Source organism: Callospermophilus lateralis, chromosome 6, assembly GCF_048772815.1.
Source record: "Callospermophilus lateralis isolate mCalLat2 chromosome 6, mCalLat2.hap1, whole genome shotgun sequence".
Lineage (NCBI taxonomy): Eukaryota > Metazoa > Chordata > Mammalia > Rodentia > Sciuridae > Callospermophilus > Callospermophilus lateralis.
The window spans coordinates 123,646,988-123,660,212 of NC_135310.1; positions in this window are offsets into that span (position 1 = coordinate 123,646,988).

Genomic DNA, 13,225 nt, shown 5'->3' on the forward strand with positions numbered 1-13,225 from the left:
TCCTAGTCCCAAGTTGTGAGAGAAATTCACACGTGGAAGAGTACTTGCCAGATATAGTGATCACAACAAAAATCAGGTACAAGTCATTTCAATATTTTCCTTTGCTCCCTTTAGGTCCTTTAGATCCACTGGACTGCAACTCTCATCAACCTACATGAAAGAGGTAAGATGTGTACAGCCCACATTCCAGAAGAGGCTATTTTTCAAAACACTGAAAAACTGAGGCACCTCTCTATCTGGGTCCTGCACATCTTCCCTTGAAAAATCATATAAAAGATTCTTAAGGAAAAGGGTAAGTTGGTCATTGAAGGCAAAAAGCCAGCTTGTTCCTAGTAACACCCTTTGTTTCTCTGTCACTCTGCCTCTTGGATCATTGACTCCATAAGGTGGCAGTGAACTAAACCTCCTTGTGCACTTACTAGAAGAGGTTGTTATCATAGGGCATCTTAGATTCTGCCTAGCATGGCCTGGGGCTTCATTTTGTGTTTAACTGGATCACAGTCAGAAATCAAAATTCAAATAAGTAGATTGTTCTGAATGTTAATAAAATATTTTGTTTCTACTTAGTCATGGAATCTCTCCTTCCCTCTTAAAACTAAATGACAATGGGTATAATATCTCAAGCTATTTAGGACAAATTCAAGTGCAATAGAAATGTAAATCCTAATTAAAGTACATTATGAAGATGATGGAATATGATGTCCCCCTTTTTGTGCCCCCAGCAACAATAGTTTGGCAGTCAACTATAGACAAAAGCCTTTGCAGGAGCTGTGGGATCCAGAGAGGGTATTAAACACTCTGGTGAGAGAGACCATTTGAGAGAGTAGACCCATGCCATGGTGAGACTGGCTGATCGTGGTCCCAGCTAGAGACTCAGAAAGTGTCCCATCCTCTCTGCACTACGTAAAATCTCATTTGGCCTTAGTCTTGCCACCAGCACCATCCACCAAGAGATTTTGTAAAAATAAGAAGTTTCTGCACACAAATGTAACAATCAACAGAGTGAACAGACAGCATAAATGATGGGGGGAAAATGCAAACTATTCACTTAACAAGGGATTAATATCCAGAATATATAAGGAACTCAAAAATCTCAGCAGTAACACCCAAAAAATCCAGTTTAAAAATGGGCAAATGAATTTAGTAGACATCCTCAAAATAAGAAATTAAAATAGCCAGAAATCATATTTTTAAATGCCAAACATCACAGACCACCAGGAAAATGCAAATGAAAATTACAATGAGATCTCTTCTCAATGCATTCTGAATGCCTCTTGTCAAAAAAACAAAGCATAATACATCTGTCAAGGAGGCAAAGAGACTTTCCTATGCTGCTGGTGGGAACATAAATTTGTATAGCCATTGTAAAGAACAGTAAATACTGAGTTTCCTCAAAAAGCTAAAAAGATGGGGCTTGGTTTGTGGCTCAGTGGTAGAGCACTTGCCTGCCACGTGTGAGGCACTGGGTTCTATTCTCAGCACCACATATAAAATAAAATAAATAAAGGTCTATTAAAAATTGAAAAAATAAAAATGAAATTTAAATTTTTTTGTAATTGCAGATGAACAGAATGCCTTTTTTGTTTTTTTTAATATTTATTTTTTAGTTGTCATTGGACACAATACCTTTATTTCATTTATTTATATTTATGTGGTGCTGAGGATCAAACCCAGGGCCTTGCATGTGCTAAGCAAGTGCCCCTTTGTTTTATTTTTATATGGTGCTAAGGATCGAACCCAATGCCTTACACATGCTAGGCAAGTGCTCTGTCACTGAGCTACAGCCTCAGCCCAATAAAAATAATTTTTTCAATAAAAATAATTTTTAAAAAAACTGAAAAGAGGGGCTGGGGATGTGGCTCAAGCGGTAGCACTCTTGCCAAGCATGCTCGGGGCACTGGGTTCCATCCTCAGCACCACATAAAAATAAAATAAAGATGTTGTGTCCACTGAAAACTAAAAAATAAATATTAAAAAATTCAAAAAAACTGAAAAGAAGTCTATTGCATGATCTATCTATGCCACTTTGAGGTGTATATCCAAAGGAAATGAAATCAGCATATCAAAAAAATACTTGCATTCCCATGGTTTATTGCAACACTACTCACATTAGCCAAGATATGGATCTACCAAAATGCAGAAGACGAATGGATAAAGTAAATGTGGTACATGTTGGAATATTTTTCAGTCACAAAACTAGAATAAAATCCTGATATTTGTGACAACATAAATGCAACTGGTGAGATTATGTTAAGTGAAATAAGCCAGGCACAGGTTGGCAGGTACCACCTGTTTTCTCCCATCTGTTGAAGGTTAAAAAGTTGATCTCAAAGTAGAATAGTGGTTATTAAAGACTAGGAAAGGAAAAGAGGTTGCCAGAATAGGGGGAGTTTGGATAACAGGCACCAGAATACAATGACATTGGTGGAATAAGTTCTAGTTTCCTACAGCACAATAAGGTGATTATAGTTTACAACACCAATTATATATTTTATGAAAGGCTAAAACAGAGGAGCTCAAAGTCTCGAACATAAAGAAATGGTAAGGAGATGGAAATGCTAGTGGCCATGATTTGAACTGGATATACTATATATACATATACTGAAATATTAAACTTCAACCAATAAATTTGTAAAAGTTTTACCTGTTAATGGAAAAAAATTAAAATTAAAAAAATTAACAAGCAAACAGTGATGAAGGATCAGAAGAAAAGGGGCTAACCCTGTCTCCTTTTATGGATGATATGATTGCACCCTGAAATTCACAAAACAAATGTTGGGAAGCTACTTCATGTAATAGGAGCATTTAGCAAGTTAGTAGCATATAAATTACTCAACAGTAAACACTTGCCTTTATTTATATAAACAGTAGCAAGTTAAGTGTGTGTGTGTGTGTGTGTGTGTGTGTGTGTGTGTGTGTGTGAAACCAAGAGTCTCACACATGCTAGGCCAGCACTGTACCACTGACTACATCCCCAGCCCACAAGTTAAAATTTTTGGAAAGATGACTTCATATACAATAGGAACCATAAAAAGATTTTTCAAATGAAATAAATAAGAAGTATGCAAATACAATTACAACTAAATGAGAAGTATGCAAATCCTATATAAGGAAAACTTCAAAGCACATATTTTACAAATTACAATATTAAAAAAACTATATCTGAACAAGTGGAGGGATATTCTTGGATAAGAAAATAAATACAAAGCTGTAATAGACTGCATTTACAAATGCAACACACCCTGATAAAATGTCAACAAGTTCTCATCTCTCAAGCTGGTTATATTCATTATAAAATTCACATGAGAAAATAAATGCCTAAGAATAACCTGGAAAACCTTGAAAATGAAGAACAAAGATATAAAGGGTAGGTAACTAGCCATACTAAAAATTTAAAGATTTTTTTTTCCGTTTTTTGGTACTGGGGATTGAACCCAGGGATGCTACCACTGAGCTACATCCCAAGCCCTTTTTGTTTTTTTTATTTTGAGACAGGGTTTCCCTAAATTGCCTACAGCCTGGCTAAATTACTAAGCCTGGCCTGGAACTTTGATCCTGCCTCAGACTCTGGAGTCACTGAGATTACAACTGTGCACCACCACACCCAGTCAAGTCACCATTTCTCTTTAACATTGTATTGTGGACCCAAAAAGCAACAACATAAACCAACAAATGGAGATTACATGAGAAATATTCACAGACAACATGATTGTATTGCAGAAAAATATAACACACTCTATGAATACATTACTAAAAATAACAAGTGTCGATGCAAACAAAAAGTAATATTTCCACGTTATAAACAAAGAGGAAGAGCATTGACATTCTTTCAACAATATTATCTACAATACTAGAAAGAAACATAAAAGTGTAGAAATAATTTATAAAAAAGATACATAGAATCTCTAAATTCAAAATTATAGGAATAATATTGCTATCAATTAAATGATATTATTTCATATTTGTGGATTAGAAGACTCATTACTTCTAAACTGCCATTTGTCCACAAAATGATTTACAAAATTTTGCAATTCCAATGAAAATCTCAGCCTATGCTGTTGGGAGATTGACATGCCCTTTATAAAATGTACTTGGGAAATCTTAAGGACCAGCTACCATGGAAAGGAACAAAATTGGAGGATCTGAACTACCAGATAGCAAATGTTACTCTAAAGCTACAGTAATTATAAGAGTGCAATATTGTTTTCAAGGATTGACATAGGTTAATAAAAGTAAATTATATTATTTGCTTTTAAGAGTATTACAGTTTCAGTGCTTACAGTAGAGTCTTCAATCCATTATGAATTAATATTTGTATATGCTGTAGAGTTTCAACTTTTTTTTATTTTTTGCTTTTGTTTTTTGTTTTTGTTGTTTTGTTGTTCTGTTTTGTAGTGCTAGGTATTGAATCCAAGGGTGAGCTCTACCAGTGAACTTCATTCCCAGCACTTTTTAATTTTTATTCAGGGACAGAGTCTCACTAAATTGCTGAGGCTGGCCTCAAACTTGCAATCCTTCTCTGCATCAGCCTCCTGAACAGCTGGGATTATAGGTATACAATACTACACTCAGCTCAACCTCATTCTTTATTGGATATCCAGTTCTCCCAGTACCATTTGCTGAAGAGTTTATACTTTCCCTCACTGAATGGTCTTGACACCTTGACTAATGTTATTTTTTTATTGATTTTTTGAAAAATAAGTGACAGCAGAATGCATTACATGCCCATGAAAAACTGTCTAGTGTCTTTTTAGTTCAGTCCAAATGACTCACTTTAGAATTTCTTGTAAGTTAGGTAAATTAATAATAAATTCTATCCATTTTTAATGATGGAGAATGTCTTAATTTCTCTTTTACTTATTTTAATTTTCTCATTATGATAAAATAAACATAACATAAAATCTATCATCTTAACAAGTATGTAAACACAAAGCTCAGTAATGTTAAGTTCATTCATACTGTTGTGCAACAAATCTCCAGATCTCTTTTCATCCTGTAAATCTAAAAATGTGTATTTTCATTTTTGAAGCATAATTTATTGGGTAATAGAATTTGTGGTTGACAACTTTATTCTTCAGCACTTCCATCACCCCATTTCTTTCTGCTTCTGTGGTTGCTGATGAGAAACTGGCTATTAATCTTCATGAGGACTCCTTGTATGGGATGAACTTTTTCTCACTTGCTGCTGACAATGTTTTCTCTGTCTTTCAACAGGTTGATGGTCTTGTCTCTTAGTGAGGATCTCTTGGAATTTACCATCTTTGGAGTCTATTGAGTTTCTTAAGTAAGTAGCTTAAGGTCTCTTATCAAATTGGTGGCTTTTAACCTGTTATTACTTTAAATACTCTTACTGCCTCTTCTTATCTCTCCTCTCCTTTGGAGTTGCCTGTTAAACACGTGTTAGTGCACTTGATGGTGTCCAGAGCTTTCATAGGTCCTACCCATTTGCCTCCATTCCTTTTCCTTTCTGCTCCTCAGTCTGGATGATTTTCATTGACCTACTGTCAATTTGATGATTCTTCATGTCTACAAACTTGGCATATATTGGTTGAATTGGTGGTATCCTGTAAGTTCCTGAGACCCATTCAATTTCCTTTATAATTTTTTTTTTCTGTTTTGACATTCAAACTTGATAATTTCAAATGAATCACCTATGGGTTTGCTGATTCTTTATTCTGCCTGTTCATGTTTGCTATTGAACCCCTCAAGTGAATCTTACATTTCAGATACTATACATTTCTACTCCATTAACTGCTGTCTAGCTTCTTATTATCATTTCCATCTCTTCATCCATAATTCTACTTAGCAGTTTGTTGTTTTAGTCTGTTTTGCACTGCTATAACAGAATAAATACCACACACTGAATTATTTTTTATTTTAGATTGAATGATTTATAATAACCATAAATTATTGATTCTCAGTTCTGAGGACTGCAAAGTCTAATATCAAGGCACTGTCAAGTTTTGTGATTTTTGATTCCAAGATAGCACCTTGAACAGTGTCCTGTGAGTGGGAGCCATGCTTCATCCTCACATGGCAGGAAGCAGAAGGGCAGGAGAGAAAGGACCTCCCCTTCAGCCTCAAACCCCATCTACAAGGTCCCTAATACCATCCATGAGCGTTCTACCCTCATGCATCACCTCTTTTTCTTGTTGGTTCCTTTGGGTTTCTGTTTGTTTGTCTTCACACAGTTTATTCAGAAGTTTAAACATTAAAATGTGGGCATTTCCCCCTAAAACAAACCACCCCCTATGACTCCCAGAACACAGAGGCTACACCCTCGCAAAACACACGTGAGTCAGCATCTCAACTGTTTTTTTAAAATATTTATTCATTTATTAGTTGTAGTTGGACACAATATATTTTATTTATCTACGTGGTGCCGAGGATAGAACCCAGGGCCCCGCACGTGCTAGCCGAGCGCTCTACCGCTGAGCCACAGTCCCAGCCCCCCTCAACTCTTTGATAATACATAGAAACTACAAAACTACACAAAATAATTTCATTTACATCCTTTCACTAACAGGCTATGAATGAAAGATTAGGGGATAAACATGCTACCTTCATCCAGATTGAGACTTCTCTGACATTCTTTTTTATCATCAACTAAGATGTTAAAATCCAAGCAGTTTCACTTATGACTGTACCTCTAATCTCATACTCTTCTCTTCTGAATGTCTAACCTGGGGCAGAGTTCCCTTTCAAAGCTGATCTTCTCAACCTTGAGACTGAAGAAAGCAGTCTCCCAGCTGGAGCATGGCCATGATGCTTTACAACAGGCAAAGTCACCATGCAGGTGCAAATGATGCTTCAACAGTTATCAAAATTTAAAAACAGCTGGGCACAGTGAAGCACACCTGTAATCCCAGTGGGTAAGGACGCTGAGGAAGGAGGATCTCAAGTTCAAAACCAGCCTCAGCAAAAGCAAGACACTAAGCAACTCAGTGAGACCTATTTCTAAATAAAAATACAAAATACGGCTGAGGATGTGGCTCAGTGGTCAACTGCCCTGAGTTCAAACCCCAGTGCCAAAAAACAAAAAACAAAAAACAAAAAAAACCTTAAAACCGAAATGAGCAATGCATTAATATGGAACTTCCACATTTTTGGATGCAGCAAAAGTCCTCTGAAGGTGGCAGAACTGTGACAGAAAAGGCACTTTGTTCTAAATTTCAAAGGATCGCTTGTGAGAAAATGCCACAGAAGAGAAGACCAGTCAGTCCAAGCTGCAGGTGACCTTTTAGGGTGGGGGAAGTATGCCCCAGAAAGGCATCAACAAAGGAAAAATTTGTAATCATGATTCCAAGTCATGATTTGGAAAAATGGCTGCTTAAAGTTAGGAGAGGGAAACACCAAGAGAGAAGACAAAATGATTGCACCAGGGATCAAGGAGTGAACTTCACAGGGATTTATCAGCCAGCTATGCACTTTCTATTGAGCTGGAATCTTCACACTTCCAAGGAGGTCCTGCACACTTCGCAAGAGAGGAACCCTAGCCAGCGCTTTCCTTGCTGTGATCCCAGAATACAGTGCGTTCCGGCTGGCAGCACTTACAGGTATGGCTAGTTCATAGCAGCATCCGTCTTAGGGATTTCCTGATATAGCCTGAAGACAATGTGAGGGTTTCCACCTGATCCAGAACTCCTTGGCAATGCCCAGTGGCTTTGGGGGCCTTCTAAGAGCAACAACAGATCAAGCTAGCTATTGTTCTCCCATCAACACTCAGAACATCAACATGAATCTTTATTTTTTTATTTTTTTTTTAATTAATTTTTATTGTAGGTTGTTCAAAACATTACATAGTTCTTGATATATCATATTTCACACTTTGATTCAAGTGGGATATGAACTCCCATTTTTACCCCATATACAGATTGCAGAATCACTTCAGTTGCACAACCATTGATTTACATATTGCCATTCTGGAGTCTGTTGTATTCTGCTGCCTTTCCTATCCTCTACTATCCCCCCTCCCCCCTCCCCTCCCCTCTTCTCTCTCTACCCCCTCTACTGTAATTCATTTCTCCCCCTTATATTTTCCCTCCTTTCCCCTCACTTCCTCTTGTATGTAATTTTGTATACCCCTGAGGGTCTCCTTCCATTTACATGCAATTTCCCTTCTCTCTCCCTTTCCCTCCCACCTCTCATCCCTGTTTAATGTTAATCTTCTTCTCATGCTCTTCTTCCCTACTCTGTTCTTAGTTACTCTCCTTATATCAAAGAAGACATTTGGCATTTGTTTTTAAGGGATTGGCTAGCTTCACTTAGCATAATCTGCTCTAATGCCATCCATTTCCCTCCAAATTCTATGATTTTGTCATTTCTTAATGCAGAGTAATACTCCATTGTGTATAAATGCCACATTTTTTTTTTATCCATTCGTCTATTGAAGGGCATCTAGGTTGGTTCCACAGTCTTGCTATTGTGAATTGTGCTGCTATGAACATGGATGTAGCAGTGTCCCTATAGTGTGCTCTTTTTAGGTCTTTAGGGAATAGACCGAGTAGTGGAATAGCTGGATCAAATGGTGGTTCCATTCCGAGCTTTCCAAGAAATCTCCATACTGCTTTCCAAATTGGCCGCACCAATTTGCAGTCCCACCAGCAATGTACAAGAGTACCCTTTTCCCCACATCCTCGCCAGCACTTGTTGCTGTTTGACTTCCTAATGGCTGCCAATCTTACTGGAGTGAGATGGTATCTTAGGGTGGTTTTGATTTGCATTTCTCTGACTGCTAGAGATGGTGAGCATTTTTTCATATACTTGTTGATTGATTGTATGTCCTCCTCTGAGAAATTTCTGTTCAGGTCCTTGGCCCATTTGTTGATTGGGTTATTCGTTATCTCATTGTCTAATTTTTTTAGTTCTTTGTATATTCTGGATATTAGGGCTCTGTCTGAAGTGTGAGGAGTAAAGATTTGTTCCCAGGACGTAGGCTCCCTATTTACCTCTCTTATTGTTTCTTTTGCTGAGAAAAAACTTTTTTGTTTGAGTAAGTCCCATTTGTTGATTCTAGTTATTAACTGTTGTGCTATGGGTGTCCTATTGAGGAATTTGGAGCCCGACCCCACAGTATGTAGATCATAGCCAACTTTTTCTTCTATCAGACGCCATGTCTCTGATTTGATATCAAGTTCCTTGATCCACTTTGAGTTAACTTTTGTGCATGGCGAGAGAAAGGGATTCAGTTTCATTTTGTTGCATATGGATTTCCAGTTTTCCCAACACCATTTGTTGAAGATGCTATCCTTCTTCCATTTCATGCTTTTAGCCCCTTTATCAAATATAAGATAGTTGTAGTTTTGTGGATTGGTTTCTGTGTCCTCTATTCTGTACCATTGGTCCACCTGCCTGTTTTGGTACCAGTACCATGCTGTTTTTGTTACTATTGCTCTGTAGTATAGTTTGAAGTCTGGTATAGCTATACCGCCTGATTCACATTTCCTGCTTAGAATTGTTTTTGCTATTCTGGGTCTTTTATTTTTCCATATGAATTTCATGATTGCTTTCTCTATTTCTACAAGAAATGCCGTTGGGATTTTGATTGGCATTGCATTAAACCTATAGAGAACTTTTGGTAATATCGCCATTTTGATGATGTTACTTCTACCTATCCATGAACAGGGTATATTTTTCCATCTTCTAAGATCTTCTTCTATTTCTCTCTTTAGGGTTCTGTAGTTTTCATTGTATAAGTCTTTCACCTCTTTTGTTAGGTTGATTCCCAAGTATTTTATTTTCTTTGAGGATATTGTGAATGGGGTGGTTGTCCTCATTTCCATTTCAGAGGATTTGTTGCTGATATACAGGAATGCCTTTGATTTATGCGTGTTGATTTTATAGCCTGCCACTTTGCTGAATTCATTTATTAGCTCTAATAGTTTCTTTGTAGACCCTTTTGGGTCTGCTAGGTATAGAATCATGTCATCTGCAAATAGTGATAATTTGAGTTCTTCTTTTCCTATTTTTATGCCTTTAATTTCTTTCGTCTGTCTAATTGCTCTGGCCAGTGATTCGAGAACTATGTTGAACAGAAGTGGTGAGAGAGGGCATCCCTGTCTTGTTCCAGATTTTAGAGGGAATGCCTTCAGTTTTTCTCCATTCAGAATGATGCTAGCCTGAGGCTTAGCATAGATTGCTTTTACAATGTTGAGGTATGTTCCTGTTATCCCTAGTTTTTCTAGAGTTTTGAACATAAAGGGATGCTGTACTTTGTCGAATGCTTTTTCCGCATCTATCGAGATGACCATATGGTTCTTATTTTTAAGCCTGTTGATGTGGTGAATAACATTTATTGATTTCCGTATATTGAACCAACCTTGCATCCCAGGGATAAATCCTACCTGATCATGGTGCACAATTTTTTTGATATGTTTTTGTATCCGGTTCGCCAGAAGTTTATTGAGGATTTTTGCATCTAGGTTCATTAGAGATATTGGTCTGTAGTTTTCTTTCTTTGAAGTGTCTTTGTCTGGTTTAGGAATCAGGGTGATGTTGGCCTCATAGAATGAATTTGGAAGTTCTCCCTCTTTTTCTATTTCCTGAAATAGCTTGAAAAGTATTGGTGTTAATTCCTCTTTAAAGGTTTTGAAAAACTCTGCTGTATACCCATCCGGTCCTGGGCTTTCCTTAGTTGGTAGTCTTTTGATGGTATCTTCTATTTCCTCAATTGATATTGGTCTGTTTAGGTTGTCAATATCCTCCTGACTCAATCTGGGCAAATCATATGACTTAAGAAATTTATCGATGCCTTCACTATCTTCTATTTTATTGGAGTATAAGGATTCAAAATAATTTCTGATAATCTTCTGTATTTCTGAAGTGTCTGTTGTGATATTGCCTTTTTCATCCCGTATGCTGGTAATTTGAGTTCTCTCTCTTCTTCTCTTTGTTAGCGTGGCTAAGGGTCTGTCGATTGTATTTATTTTTTCAAAGAACCAACTTTTAGTTTTGTCAATTTTTTCAATTGTTTCTTTCGTTTCGATTTCATTAATTTCAGCTCTGATTTTAATTATTTCTTGTCTTCTACTTCTTTTGCTGTTGTTTTGCTCTTCTTTTTCTAGGATTTTGAGTTGAAGTATTAGATCATTTATTTGTTGGTTTTTTCTTTTTTTAAGGAATGAACTCCAAGCAATAAATTTTCCTCTTAGAACTGCTTTCAATGTGTCCCATAGATTCCGATATGTTGTGTCTGTGTTTTCATTTATCTCTAAGAATTTTTTAATTTCCTCCTTGATGTCTTCTATAACCCATTGATCATTCAGTAACCTATTGTTCATTCTCCAAGTGATGCATGATTTTTCCTTACTTCTTTTATCGTTGATTTTCAATTTCATTCCATTATGATCAGATAATATGCATGGTATTATCTCTACTCCTTTATATTGTCTAATAGTTGCCCTGTGACATAATATATGATCTATTTTTGAGAAGGATCCATGTGCTGCTGAGAAAAAAGTGTAACTGCTTGATGTTGGGTGGTATATTCTATATATGTCAATTAAGTCTAGGTTATTAATTGTGTTATTGAGCTCTATAGTTTCCTTATTCAACTTTTGTTTGGAAGATCTGTCCAGTGGTGAGAGAGGTGTGTTGAAGTCTCCCATGATTATTGTATGGTGGTCTATTAGACTCTTGAACTTGAGAAGAGTTTGTTTGATGAACATAGCTGCACCATTGTTTGGGGCATATATATTTATGATTGTTATGTCTTGTTGGTGTATGGTTCCCTTGAGAAGTATGTAGTGTCCCTCTTCATCCCTTTTGATTAACTTTGGCTTGAAATCTATTTTATTTGAAATGAGTATGGACACTCCTGCTTGTTTCCGAAGTCCATATGAGTGATATGATTTTTCCCAACCTTTCACCTTCAGTCTATGTATGTCTTTTCCTATCAAATGCGTCTCCTGAAGGCAGCATATTGTTGGGTCTTGTTTAGTGATCCATTCTGCTAGCCTGTGTCTCTTAATTGGTGAGTTTAAGCCATTAACATTTAGAGTTATTATTGAGATATGGGTTGTTCTTCCAGCCATATTTGTTTATTTATGTTACTAAACATGGTTTGTTTTCCTCTTTGATTATTCCCCCCCACCTTTACTGCACTACCTCCCGCTGTTGGTTTTCATTGATATTTTCCATTTCCTCTTCCTGTAATATTTTGCCGAGGATGTTTTGAAGAGCTGGTTTTCTAGCTGCAAATTCTTTTAACTTTTGTTTATCATGGAAGGTTTTAATTTCATCTTCCATCCTGAAGCTTAATTTCGCGGGATACACAATTCTTGGTTGGAACCCCTTTTCTTTCAGTGTTTGAAATATGTTATTCCAGGATCTTCTAGCTTTCAGAGTCTGTGTTGAAAGATCAGCTGTTATCCTGATTGGTTTACCCCTAAATGTAATCTGCTTCCTTTCTCTTGTAGCTTTTAAAATTCTCTCCTTATTCTGTGTGTTGGGCATCTTCATTATAATGTGTCTAGGTGTGGATCTCTTATGATTTTGCACATTCGGCGTCCTGTAGGCTTCTAGGATTTGGGATTCTGTCTCATTCTTCAAGTCTGGGAAGTTTTCTCGTATTATTTCATTGAATAGATTGCTCATTCCTTTGGTTTGGACCTCAATACCTTCCTGTATCCCCATGACCCTTAAGTTGGGTCTCTTTATGTTATCCCATATTTCTTGAATGTTCTGCTCATGGTTTCTTAACAGCTTTGCTGAGCTGTCTATGTTCTTCTCCAGTTGAAATACTTTGTCTTCATTGACTGATGTTCTATCTTCTAAGTGTTCTACTCTGCTGGTAGTATTCTCAATTGAGTTTTTAAGTTGGTTTATTGTTTCCTGCATTTCCAGGATTTCTGTTTGTTTGTTTTTTATAACCTCTATCTCCCTGTATAATTGATCTTTTGCTTCTTGGATTTGTTTATGTGATTTATTGTCGAAGTGGTCGAAGTGGTCTTTCATTGTCTGATTTTGCTGTCTAATGTCTTCCTTGAGACTCCAGATCATCTGAAGCATGTATATCCTGAATTCTTTGTCTGACATTCCATCTGCTGCAGATATTACCTCTTCTAAAGTTGAGTTGACCTGCATTGCTTGTGGTCCTTTCTTTCCTTGTCTTTTCATACTGATCGCGTTTCTTCCTGCTTGGTGAAACTGTTGTGTTATTGATTTTTCCCCCTATATATTTATATTGCTCTTGTATAGCTGCAAAGTCTCCCTCGCAGGCTTTGGC